Source organism: Marmota marmota, unplaced genomic scaffold (assembly GCF_001458135.2).
Source record: "Marmota marmota marmota unplaced genomic scaffold, marMar, whole genome shotgun sequence".
NCBI classification, from domain to species: domain Eukaryota; kingdom Metazoa; phylum Chordata; class Mammalia; order Rodentia; family Sciuridae; genus Marmota; species Marmota marmota.
The window spans coordinates 21,770,100-21,784,477 of NW_026000196.1; the positions used below are offsets into that span (position 1 = coordinate 21,770,100).

Here is a 14,378-nt window from a genome sequence, read left to right on the forward strand (position 1 = left end):
AAGTGGCATTCGCTGCTCAGAACTGCTGAGCCTTTGGGGAAAGGTTAAATGGCCTGTGGGGTTCAAGGGAAAGGAAGGATACACCACATTCTCAGTTGTTGGAGGAAAACCGATCGTTCGCTGTGCTGGTGGCTGCTTACCTTTGAAATCTGTATAAAGGAGTTGGTCCCACTGAGAATTATTGTAGAGTCCCGAAGTCATTTGAGGTGTGTGCATGTGTTTTCTCCCTTTGCGAAGAAGAATGCGGTTATATAAAGCTGATTTCGGAATTGAGATGGGAGCTTATTTCACAGGGACATATTTCTTTCCCTCTTTGATCTTTTCTTAATGATTTGACTGTTTGTGGAACATATAATTCATGGCAATTTTGAAGCGTTGGTATTTCATGATGATGTTTGATTAAAGTTGGTATGTGATGTTCTCAGGTGTTTCTTTTGGAAGCAGTTGGAATGCCTTTAATTGAACCTGAAGCATAAAATATTTATTCAAATAGCCCCTAAAGAAAATGAGAACTTCAACTTTAGTACTTAGAAAGAACATGAAATTAAACTAGAGGCCCCTAAGTCAATGATTCTCAGTCCTGCCAGAAGGGCAGGGACTGATAGGTTTGGTTTCACGTGTGAGTATTTTTTGTGAAACTAATCTGTTCTTTTTGGAAAGGTTTAACTGTTATCAAGAGTTTTTACTTTAATACATTTTATTAAGTAGACAGCAAAAAACTTAAGTAAGTTGGAAAGTCTTTGCTTGTAAAAGATCGAATTGTTATGCACAATAATGTTGGGAAACAATGCTGCCCCAACACCTTCCTTGTGAGATGTACTATACTAAAAGAATCTGATTAATTTTCAGTTTTGTATCAGGGGACAAAGAGAAACATTCAATAGTGTCCATATCCTTTAGATAATCAAAAGGCTGTTAGGGAAATAAAATGCACAACACAGAAGAAAGGTCGAATTTGTGTTACCCCTTGGCTTTTTTTCCTGTTGCCTGTCCTAGACGTTCTGGTGCTTGACTCCCGCCCAGAGAGACCTTCCCAGACTAGCCCATCCCTGTTTACCTTATCACTTACATGGCATTATAATTGCATGCATACTTGTTGACTTGCTTTACCTGTGCCTCCCATCCCACAAGAATGGAACACAAGAGAGCAGGTTGTTTTCTTCACTTGTGTATCTCTAGTGCCTGGCACATAGTAGATGGCAGAAAATACTTGTTGAATGAATGAATATCTGGGGAATAAATTCCAAGAAGTGGAATTTCTAGGCCAGGGGTGTGTGTTTATAACTTCAAAAGGTAAAGCTAGGTTAACCCTCCACAGAAGTTGTATTAATCTGTACTCTGACCGTCAATGTAAGTTGCCTCCGCCTCCTATACCGTGTATTATCCCATATTTTGACCTTTGTCTGATAGAAGAAAATTATATCTGATTTTGGTGTTAATTTCTAGTACTTCTAGGTGGCATTTTATGTGTATGTAAGCCTGTTATATGCCTTTGCAATTAGTTGTCTTTTATGGTCCTCCTGCACATTTCTTTTAATTCTTTATTATGAACATTTTATTTTTGATACTGGTGATTGAGCCTAGAGCTGATTAACCATTAAGCCACATCCCCAGCCCCCCCCCCCTTTTTTTTCTTTTTTGGAGACAGGGTCTTTGTAAGTTGCTTAAGGCCTCACTAAGTTGATGAGGCTACTACCTACCAATCCTCCTACCTGAGCCTCCAGAGCTGCCGGGATTACAGGAACATAGTACTGTGTCTAGATTCAAGATCGCTACAAGATTTTCAAATATATGAAAGTAGACAATATAGTGATCCAATGGTTTGAACAGTTTTCAATGTTTAGCCAAACTTGAATCATTTATCCCTCCTCTCTATTTTCTTGTAGGTTGGTGGACTGTAATATTTTGAAACAAATTATTTTCTTTGTAAAATACTTAACAAATAAGGACTTTTTGAAATATATATAACCCCAATGCTATTATCCTATCCATTAAACTAAATTTTTATCCGATATCAATATTATCAAATATCCGGACCACAAACCACTTCCCAAATTGTCTCAGAAATGTCTGTCTGAGCTGGGTATGGTGGCACAAGCGTATAATCCTAGCAACTCTGGCGGTTGAGGCAGGAGGATCGCAATTTCCAAGCCAGTTTAGGCAACTTAGTAAGATCCTATCTCCAAATAAAAAATAATAAAAGAATTGTAGCTCAGTGGTAAAAGTGCCCCTGAGTTCAATCACCGATATAAAAAAAAGAGAAATATCTTCACTTGAAAATTCTATACATCCTTTATCCTAGTTCATCTTTTTTGTTGTTACTGAAAATAGGATCCTTTATTGTATTGCATATTCTTAGTTGTTCTATTTATTAATTTTATAACTAGCAACTTAATTTTATTGTTTCTAATAGTTTTTACTCTTGTTGGATTTTCCAGGAGTACTATCACCTCAGCTACAAATAATAATTTTGTCCCTTGTTTTCCAATATTTATGCCACTTGTTTCTCTTTTCTGATTGCAGTGTATTTCCAGAACAAAGTTAAATAATGGAGACGATACTGGGTACTTTTAACTAGTTCCTCACCTTTTGGGGACTGGGGGTGGGAGTTAGTATGGCGGTTTACTACTGATCTATATCCCCAGTCCTAGTTTATTTTACTTTGGGAGAGGGTGTTGCTAAGTTGCTAAGGCTGGCCTGGAGCTTCGTGATCCTCCTGCCTCAGCCTCCTGAGTTGCTGGGATTCCAGGCATGCACCACTATATCCGACCTACTCTTCCCCCGCACCCCATGTGCTGGGGACTGAACATAGAGCTTCAAACATGCTAGGCAAATACAAGAATGAGCCACCTTCCCCAGCCCTAATTTCTCATCTTTAATGAGATTGCTTTTAGTTTTGTCATTAAGTGTGCTGATTTTTACTAAAAAGTATGTTGCTAATAACATTTTAAAATCATTAATAGTGGTTGAATTTTTAAAATTTTAACATCTGTGTTATGATCATAGTAATTTTTCCCTTTACTTGTTAATATGTTATTGTAACAATAGATTTTATGTTATTGAATTATTATTGCATTCCTGGGATGAACCCTTATTGTGTAGCCAGAGTCCATTTATTAACATTTTATTTAGAAATGTTACATCATTATTTGTGAAAGTAGTGCATAATTTTCTTTTTTCTTTTGCTATACTAGGGATCCAACTCAGGGCCTCCCATATGCCATGTGAGTGCTCTACCACTGAGCTACATCTCCAACCCTCTATAATTTTCTTTTTTAGTGTTATCTTTATCAAGTTGTGTTTTCTATATCTTTTAATATTAAAAATGTTCTTTGGCTGGGTTTATGGCATGCACCTGTAGTCCTAGCCACTCAGAAGACTGAGGCAGGAGGATCATTTAATCCCAGGAGGGATCCCAGTCTGAGCAATATAATAAGACTGCATCCCTTAAAAAAAAAAAAAAAAACAGCCACTAGAAGACTGAGGCAGAAGGATTGCAAGTTTAAGGCCCTGTCTTTAACTGGAAGGTTAGCAAGACCTTGTCTCAAAATAAAAAATTAAAATGGTTGGAGATGTAGTAGCTCAGTAGTAGAGTGCCCCTGGTTTCTGTCGTGTGTGTGTGTGTGTGTGTGTGTGTGTGTATGGGGGCTGTACTTTCTCTGCTTTAGTCAGTTTAAAATTCTTTTGAAATTATCTGTTTGTTTTTTTAAATTTGATAAATTCCCCTATAAAACTACCTAAACCTGGTGCTTTTTTAGAATATAGCACTTTTATAACTATACAGTTTCTTTGAGACCATTGGTCTGTTCAGATTTGTTATCTCTTTCTGGGTTTAGTTTTGGTGGTTTGTGTATTCATAGAAAATCATCCACTTACCAGGTGTGGTGATGCACGCCTCTAATCCCAGGGGCTCAGGAGGCTGAGGCAGGAGAATTGCAAGTTCAAAGCTAGCCTCAGTAACTTAGCAAGGCTCTGAGCAGCTTAGTGAGACCCTGTCTCAAAAAAAAAAAAAGGGCTAGAGATGTGGCTTACTGATAAAGCACCCTGAGTTTAGTTCCTGGTACCAAAGAAAAAAAATAAAGAAAATCATGAACTTAATCAGCTTTTTTTCTTTTTTTAAAAAAAAATACTTATTTAGTTGTAGATGAACACACAGTATCTTTATTTATTTTTATGTGGTGCTGAGGATTGAACCCAGTGCCTCACATATGCAAGGCAAGCACTTTACCACTGAGTTACAGCTGCAGCCCCAGCTTTTTTCCTCTTTATCTGGGACTTATTTCCCTGGTTTTGGTCCCATTTATGTACTTAGGCTTTCTTGCCCTTATTTTTTTCTTGATTAGGCTGACTAATGATATATCTAACACATAAACACTAGAGTTTGAAATATATGTGTATGTGTGTGACTGTGTGTGTGTATATATACATATATATGTGTATATGTGTGTGTGTGTGTGTGTGTGTATAATATTTCTGTCTCCTTTATTATTTCTGGGAGGGCCAGGTAATGCTGAGGGCTGCCCAGAAGTACAGAACATGTTCCATCTGCAGGGGGCAGCAGCCTCCACACCTGGTCCTGATACTACCTGGAATGTGTCCCAAGGCAGCCAGGTCTTCTAGTCTTTCCGGAAAAGAGTAGATGTTTTTTTTGGTTTTGTAGAGTTTTGTTTTAATTGTGTTTGTGTGTGTTGGTCACCATAATTTTAACATTTTTAGTTAATTCAAATTAGAACGACTTTGGAAGCCAAAGTTTTTGGTTTTGTTTTGTTTTTTAAAATTTCTGAGCTGAAGGGTAATTTACCCCAGAGGTGATTTACCTCTGAGCTACATCCCAACCATTTTTTTTTTTTTTAAAGACAGGGTTTCACTAAGTTGCTCAGGGCTTTTCTAAGTTGCTGAGGCTGGCCTCGAACTTGTGATCCTCTTGCCTCAGCCTATGAGTTGCTGGAACAGCACCACTGCACCTGGCTTAAAAGGTAATTTTTAAAAGTAAATATATATCGAAGTCATACATCAACTCTGTATCCCTTGAGAAGATGAACTAGATATTAGGGTTTTTTAAATTGTTTTATTTTATTTGGTTTGGATTTAGAATTAAGCCCAGGACCTTGTTTTAAGCCCATGCTTTATTACTGCATTAGGTCAGATTTGCTGTGATGAAGTACCTGAGAAAAATCAATTTTAAAAAAGAGGAAAGATTTATTTTGGCTCATTGTTTCAGAGGATTTAGTCCAAGGTCACTTGACTCCATCACTTTGGTCCTATGATAGGAGCACATGGCAGAGGAGATCTGTTTACCTCTTGGTGGCTAAGAGACAAAGCAGGAGAAGGTAAGGGACCAAGGTCCCAATATCCCCTTCAAGGGAACCCTCTTCTCCCCTACCAACTACCCCATACCCCTCCCTCACCTAACTTCCTTTCACTAGGTCCCACCTCTTAAAGTTTCTACCACCTAGCCACATGCAGTGGTACAAGCCTATTTCCCAGTTATTTGGGATGCTGAGGTAGGAGGATCACAAGTTTGAAGCCAGCCTGATCAACTATAGCAAGACCCTGTCTCAAAATAAAAAGGGCTGGTGATATAATCAATGTTAAAACAAATGTGGTTTCAGTCCCTGGTACCTCCCCACCACTACCAAAAAAGTTTCATTACCTCTCAATAATGCTCTTACCTGAGGACTAAGCCTTCAAAACATGGCTTTGGGGGGACATTTAAGATCCAAAGCATAATAACCACATACCTGTATACTCCTAGCTCTAGATACTAGTTTTACTTTGCAAATTGTCTGTGAGAAGGTGCTGGGCAAAGAAGAACTTTATGGGCTTCTCATTTTCTTCTCATTTTTGTAGCTCTGGAATTCTTGGGAAGGTGCATTTAAGGTACAAGTTGTCCCATTTGGACCCTGAACTAAAATCATAAGACACGCAAGATCTGTGTATCTCAATCAGCTGGTCTTCACCCTTCCTCTTTCAAACTGTAGGGCAGGCCAGATCGGCCAGATAGATGGAGATCAATGAATTGCATGGGAGATGCTAGAGCACCCTCCTGTGTAATACCAAAGAACAGTCATCACCTTAGTTCTTCCTTGACCCAAAGAAGGGATTTCATCTGAAGCTGCTAATGCTTCACCATAATGCTGAAAGGCAGGTGGCTGAGATTAATGCCTATCTCCTTTTCCTTTACCTGTCCTGAGGTGTGATAGTCAGCTCACCCTCCAAGCATTCCTATGTGGTGTCTCTTCACCCTTGCTTCACAGAGTGAGGAGATGAGAGCAAGTGTTCACCAAGCTGTTATAGCTAAAGTCTGCTTTATCCCTCTTTTTCTTTCTTCTCTACCTAGAGTACAGTCTAGGATAAGACTCTAACAAGACTTTAACAGGTGGGTCTGCCACTTTCCAACTTGATATACCTTTTCACAGCCACAGTCCAGACAGAGGCCTGGAACCTTAGAACTGGGTTCTGGTTTTATTAGGGCTTTGCGTCCTATATCTGTGCTTGGTTCAAAGTTGCTTTCAGCCAACACACATCCTCCCTTTCCAAGGGAGTGTCTCCCTTTTGTGGTAACGTTTGCAGACAGGCATATTGTGGGAGATACCTTTGGGCAGACTGAAAAGAGGCATGGAAGATGATCACTTTGTCAGGTGTAGGCTGATAAAGATGGGACCCCATCCCACATTTCTGCTCTTCCTTACAATAGAACACTTTTCCTCTCAAAATGAAGTCTTCAGAAAGAATGTTTATTGAAATCCAACCATGAAAGAAAACAGATTAAGTCAATGCTTTTCACCCAGAGGTGGTACCACAGAAATTAAGTTTCAGTGAGTTTGTGCTTTGCCAGTGGGCTTTTTCAGTATGGAGAGGGAATGAGTCATTTGCCTTCTCCTAAACTGAGGGCCAATGTCTGGAGTGTAGTTTAGAAGAGCCGACCAACACAGAAAGGAATGATAGCTAGAAAGCCTGGACTAAAATAAAATGTCCCATTCTTAGAAGGATCTCTCATTTGGGTTTGGTTCCCATTGTAGTATGATTCCATGTTTAAGAGGAAGCTTGCATGGCAAACTGGGTCTTGAGGGAGTGTTTTCAGAGTCTGTCATTTGCTTAACTTTCTGATTTGTCTCTTCATCTGTGATGTGGGGAAAAGAATGTCTTTGATGCAGGATTGTGGTGAGGTCTAGGTGTGTGGAAAGTTTCCACCAGCAGCGAGCCCTCAGTCAGTAGCATCTTCTATCCCATTATTACTACTGACATTACATGCTGAGGGAAGTGATAAAGTCATTAGCACATATCAGGAAGAATTTACTGCTTCCTTTTTATTCCCCAGGTTATTAGTCTGGCTTCTCATAGTCATGCATATACGATTCATCATGATCCATCATCATAACTGTTAACACTGGAGCATTTTTAACTGTAGTCTTTGATCATCCAGCACTTTTTTCAGTCACTCATTTAACATAGTTTGAATACCTGTGACTGCTGAGGCCATAGTAGTGACCGCAGTCCATGTTCTCATGGACTTTACATTCCAGTAAGGGAGACAGGTGACAAATGAAGAGAGAGATGACACATCAGGTGCTCTAGGCATGAAGGAGAAAAATAGAGCCAGTAGAGGAACATCTTTAGACTGGGCACCATGGTGGGGTGTATGGTTTGGGTGAGAAAGAGGCCTTCCTAACAAGGGGACATTTGAATGGAAGCCCCTGACTGCTTTAGAGCAGAAGAATAACATGATAGGTTGTATGTATTATCATGTCACTCTGAGTCTGTAATAAGAACAGACTGGGGGCAGGGATGTGGAAGACCAGCTGGGGCTCTTGTCATCCAGGTAAGATACTGTGAGGGCTTGGGCCAGGTTATTAGCCATAAGGGTAAGAAGAAATGTGGAATTCTGAATGTTTTAAAGGAGATGCCAATAGGATTTGCTAATGGATTAAATGGATGAGTGTGAAAGAGACAAGAGTCATATTCACAGGATTTTTTTCTGAACAATGAGAAAAATAGAGTTGCCATGTACTGAGAAGGGAACTATCTTTGTACATTGGCTGATGCTATAACAGAATACCACAGACTGGGTAAATTAAAAATAATCAAAATTTATATGGCTCATGGTTCTGAGAGGCCGGGAAATCCAAGATCGAGGCACTACATCTGATGAAGACCTTCATACTGAATCATAACATGGAGGAAGGCATCACATAGCAAAGGAACACTTAAGAAAAGGGTGAGAAGGAGCAAGAGAACAACCAAAGGAGAGAGTTTGCTTGTATAACAAAGTCACTCCCATAATATGTAAATCACTCCCAATTGTAGCATCATTAATGCATATTCAGGAGGGTGGAGATTCATGACCTTAATACCTCTTAGTCATCTCACCTCCCAATACCATCCCAGTGGCTTAAATTTCCACATGAGCCAGGTGTTGTATCATACCTCAAGTTCTACCGGTTCAGGAGGCTGAGGCAGTAGGATCACTTGTGTCCAGGAGTTTGGGGCCAGCCTGGGCAACATAATGAGACTTGTCTTCTTAAAAAAATTTTTTTCTCAGTATGAATTTTGGAGGGGACATTTAAACAATAGCATTTTATTCCAGTAGTCCCAAAAGTCTTAACTCAATACAACATTAACTACACAGTCCAAAGTTCAGAGTCTCATTGGAATCATTATGGATGACACTGAAACACAATTCATCCTGAGACAAATTTCCTCTAGCAATGTACCTGTGAAATCAAAATAAGGAATGTACTTCTGAAATGCAGTGGTGGGGCACAGGATAGATATTCTCATTCCAAAAGGGAGAGAGCACCAAAAAGAAATGAGTAAGGCAGTCCAAAGCTCAACAGGAAAACAGCATTAAGTGTCCACTCCCTCTTCCCAGACTGGGTATTGAACCCAGGGGTACTCTACCACTAGGCTACATCCCCAACCCTTTTTATGTTTTATTTTGAAACAGGGTCTCACTAAATTGACCAGGCTGGCCTCCAATTTATGATCCTCCTCCCTCAGACTCTTGGGCTTTTGGGATTACAAATGTGTGCTACTGTACCTGGCTGGATTAAGTCCTAAAGCTAGAGAATGATTTTTGACTTAGTATCTTGCATCCTGGGCACAGTGGTGTGGGGATCAGGCCTTCAAAGCCTCAGACAGCCCTGCCCCTACAACTTTTTTGGTCTCAGCAGCTCTCAGGAATTAGAGTCTCATGCTGGCACACTGATAGCTCTATAGTTCTGGGATCTTGGGGGTGGCCCTACCTCTGCCTGCAACCTTCATCAGGCATTACCCTAGTAGGGACTCTGTGGTAGCTTTGCCCCCATGACAAGGCTCTGCCTGGGCACCCAGGCTGTCTGCAGCATCCTTTGAAATCTAGGTAGAAAAAAAAAAAAAGAGAGAGAGAGAGAAAGAGAGAGGAAAAAAGAAAAGAAATCTAGGTAGAGGAAGTCATACCCCCAGAGGCTCTTTCATAAAGTTCTAGGGTACAGACATAAGGTCTTTTTGCCACTTTATAACAAGAGTGGTCTTTACTCTAGTTTCCAATATCCTGTTTCTGTCTGAGATTTCAACAGAGTGCCCTTTACTTTTCATATTTCTACCAACATTCTGATCACAAGCACTTAAGTAAAATCTCTGCAAGTTCCTGATTTTGCTTACAGCTTTCTTCTGAGCCTTCATCAGAATCACTCTTAATGTTCCATTTATGGCAGTGCGGGCTTTTTCTAGCTTGCTCCACCAGTCTTCCAATTTCTACCCATTACCCAGTTCCAAAACTGCTTCCACATTTTCAGGTATTTGTAAGCAACAGCCCACTTCTCAATACCAATTTCCTCTATTAGTCTGTTTTCACTGCTGTACCACTGACTAGCTAAATTATAAACAATAGAATATTTGGCTCCTTGTTTTGGAGGGTGGAAAGTCCAAGATCAAGGGGCTGCCTTTGATGAGGGCTTTCATGTTGCATTATAATATAGTGGAAGTCATAATTATCACATGGTGAGAGCACAGGACGTAGGGCTGGAGCAAGAGTACATGTGCCAGAGGGAACTCGCTTTTTTTTTTTCTTCTTTGGTAGCAGGGACTGAACCCAGAGGTGCTTAACCACTGACCTACATCCCCAGCCCTTTTTACGTTTTATTTTGAGAGAGGGTCTTGCTAAGTTGCTTAGTGTCTCACTAAGTTACTAAGGCTGGCTTTGAACTTGCAGTCTTCCTACCTCAGCCTCCTGGTGCTGCTGGGATTACAGATGTGCGCCACCATGTCTGGCTAGTAGCTCACTGGGAGCTCACTAGCTACTCCCTTGATAATTACCCCTCTCCCACAGTGTTTGTCAAGATGAATGCAGAGGGCTGGGGTTGTAGTTCAGTGGTAAAGCGCTTGCCTGAGACATGTGAGGCATTGGGTTCAATTCTCAGCACCGCATATAAACAGATAAAAAACTAGATACAAATAAAGATCCATGAACAACTAAGAAATATTTTAAAAAAGAAAAACAGGAAGTGAAGGAATAGAAACAACTTAATGAGTATTGGAATTTAGGGTTTATTCTGGAAGCTTGAAAGAAGTATCCCTAAGCTTTACAGTAAAAAACTACAACAAAAAGTTCAAATTGTCTTCACTTCTTATCTGACTACCGGATTCTTCATGCAAGATTTGGATATACTGACTGAACTGTTATTATGGGCAAGTAAGAAACATGAGAGTTGAAGTCAGTTTTTTTGTTTTGTTTTTGTTTTTGTTTTTTACAGTAGCTCAGGTCTCTAGAAGAGATAAAGCTTTGATTTTTTTTCAGTTTTCTTCTCCTAATCATGTGTACAACAGATATGCCCTTATCTATTCATCCTTGGTTATTATACCATTCGTGGTCCTGCCTGAAAGTGACTATATCAGTGTCAGGTACCCATGGATTATGTTATTTACTACTAGACTTTGGCAGATGCTGTGTCAGGCACTGGAATATAAAGATGCAGGAAGATAGTCCCCTTCCTTAGGAAGTTGGTTGTCTTAATCAGTCTTTATGGGTGGCAACCATCAGCTCTTGCATTCTAATTTTTTTTTTTTTTTTTTTTTTTTNATATGCAAGGCAAGCACTTTACCACTGAGTTACAGCTGCAGCCCCAGCTTTTTTCCTCTTTATCTGGGACTTATTTCCCTGGTTTTGGTCCCATTTATGTACTTAGGCTTTCTTGCCCTTATTTTTTTCTTGATTAGGCTGACTAATGATATATCTAACACATAAACACTAGAGTTTGAAATATATGTGTATGTGTGTGACTGTGTGTGTGTATATATACATATATATGTGTATATGTGTGTGTGTGTGTGTGTGTGTATAATATTTCTGTCTCCTTTATTATTTCTGGGAGGGCCAGGTAATGCTGAGGGCTGCCCAGAAGTACAGAACATGTTCCATCTGCAGGGGGCAGCAGCCTCCACACCTGGTCCTGATACTACCTGGAATGTGTCCCAAGGCAGCCAGGTCTTCTAGTCTTTCCGGAAAAGAGTAGATGTTTTTTTTGGTACCAGGATTGAACATGGCACTTAACCACTGAGCCACATTTCTAGCTTATTATTAAACATTTTATTTTGAGACAGAGTCTTGTTAAGTTGCTGAGGTTGGACTCAAATTTGCAATCTTCCTACCTCAACCTCCTGAGCCACTGGAATTGCAGGTATATGCCATGACTCCTGGCTACCCAAATGGTTTTTGTGTTTGTGTGTTTGTTATTTGTTTTGGTACTAGAGATTGAACCCAGGGATGTTTAACCACTGAGTCACCTCCCCATTCCTTTTTAAATTTTTTTTTTTTTTTTTAATTTAGAGACAAGTCTCACTAAGTTGCTTAGGGCCTCACTAATTTGCTGAGGCTGACTTTGAACTTGAAATTCTCTTCCCTCGGCCCTGCCAAGCCACTAGGATTATAGGCATGTGTCACCACGCCTGGCCACCTAAATGTCTTGATTGTGCCTTTAGCAGAGAGTATACAAGGATACCTGGAGATGGTCAGTCTCCTCCCCGCCCCTTTGTTTTTTTGTGTATGCGTGTTCTCTCTCTCTCTCTCTCTCTCTCTCTCACTGTGGATTAGACCCAGGAGGGGTGCTCTATCACTGAACTATATACATATATATATGGTTTTTTGTTTTTTGAGAGACAGGGTCTCACTAAGTTGCTAAGGCTGGCCTAGAACTTGTGATCCTCCTGCCACAGCCTCCTGAGTTGCTGCAATTACTCTGACATTTTTATGTGCTAATTTATCCCATCATTTAGCCTTTTATTTTATTGACAGAATGTAATGCAAAGTGACATTACTGGCTAACCAAGCTGTCTAGAAATAGAAAAAAAGAAATTCCCACAGTTTGAGGGCATAGGACACTTTAATAGGGCATGTCATGTCAGAACCTACAGGAAGGAAAAAAAAAAGATTACATTCCAGGATGTTTGGTATTTGGCTTAGGGTTCCTCTAGAAGGAGACTGTTACACCAGTGCAGGCCAACTGGGAGCCAGTTAATATAGGCCGAGGGCCTCAAGAGAAAACTCAAGGAGGTTGTACAAAACATAGGAAGGGATCTCCAAGTGTGAGGACACCCAGGAGACGGCCATCACCATGGTGAAAGGTGTCCTCTGAGGAGCTACTTCTCTTTCCTTCTGTTCCTTTCAGTTTACTTTTCATGTGATTTCTAAGTAAGAAAAAAATCTTTATAAAAACTTGAGACAGAGGAAGATGATGGAGGAACTGAAACTCCCCCTTGATAATTGCTATTAACAGTGTGCCATATTTTGAGAGTATTGCTTGCATGTTCTGTCATTTATTTAACAAATATGTTCTTTTCTTTCATTTAGCCTCTTTGAAGGTTAGAGGGTGTGGATAAAATGTCACACAAAATAGGATAGTCTCAGTATCTGCAGAGCTTACATTCTTTCTTTTTCCCCCCCCCACAATACCTTTATTCTATTTATTTATTTATTTTTATGTAGTGTTGAGGATCAAACCCAGGGCTTTACATGTGTTAGGCAAGCACTCTACTGCTGAGCCACAACCCCAGCCCGCAATGCTTATATTATTATGCACATAAATATACACTAAAATTTCAACATGGTGGTCCACTGCTATAAAGAAAAATAAAGCAAGATAAGAAGTGTAGTCATATGAAAAGCCCTTGAAAACAAGCTCTGCTGCAATGGGAAAACGCTTTCTGCTAGCAGAATAAGGCCTTCTTAAGGTAAGGCACCAGCTGATCAGCTCTGCCAACAAAATCCTCATGGGTTTTTGCCTTCTTTGGGAACAAAGAGACATTTATGGATTGCTTTTGTATGCTTTATTAAGCCTTAATGTTTTCAATTCCAAAGAGTAAAAATGCTCCTAGGACTGACTGTGTTAGGATATGATTGTTAAGATTTATAACTGAAAATTAAGACAAATTTAATTCAACTATTAGTCTTAGGGAATGAGTCTTGGCTTTAATCTTTTGTTACTTCTGAGAGAATCTAATGAAATAAAATGATAAAGCAAAACACTTTTTCCTCACCATTTTAATGACATTAAACTGTGGAACAAGTTTTAGCAGCCTATTATATGGGTAGTTTGAGTCCCCAGAGAAGGGGAAGGAGAGTAAAAATATTTGAAGAACTTATGGCCAGAAACTTTCCTATCTTGCTGAAAACTATACCCCCTACTGAGAAACTAAATGAATCTCCTTCCCAAGAAATGTGAAGACAGCTATTCACAAAGACATGCTGTGATCAAATTGCTCAAAATCAGTGATAGAGGAAAAAATACTAAAAGCATCTGGATGGGGAAAAAGACACATACATAAATAAGAACAGGCTTTGGTCACCTGGCAAAGGGAACGAAATGCTGCCATTCGCATGGGATACCAACATGGCAGAGATCTGATGTCATCAGAAAGCGGCGGAGGAGATAACTTCATGGATACCAGTGGCGACAGAAACAGTTGGTCTCCTGGTAAAGAAAGTGAGTCACAAACACCTGAGTCTCTCTCACTTTGTCATCAAGCCAGAGGGGCAGAGCAGAGCCGCCGCCCGTGCCCGCAAGGTAGGCAGACCTGCGACCGACCGGCGGAACAGGCCCAGCGGCCTGCCGGCATGGTAGACATGTCACCCCAATTGGAGTAGGGGCAGAGCAGAGCCACCTCCCGCGCCCGGAACAGGCCCAGCGACCCGCTGCCGTGGTAGACACGTCACCCCAATTGGAGTAAGGGCAGAGCAGAGCCACCGCCCAGCGCCTGCAAGGTAGGCATACCTGCGACCGACCGGCAGAACAGGACCAGCGGCCCGTCAGCGTGGTAGACAGATCATCGCAATTGGAGGAGGAGCACAGCCGCCGCCCGCCCCTGCAAGGGAGACTTTGCAACTATACAAGAGCAATATAAAT

The 14,378-nt window shown here is 40.5% G+C and overlaps 1 protein-coding gene across 3 annotated transcripts in view; it reads left to right on the top strand.

The window, feature by feature from the left end:
* Positions 1-14,378, top strand: part of Abhd12 (abhydrolase domain containing 12, lysophospholipase) — an 85,223-nt gene that overhangs the window by 943 nt on the left and 69,902 nt on the right. The window lies entirely within an intron of this gene.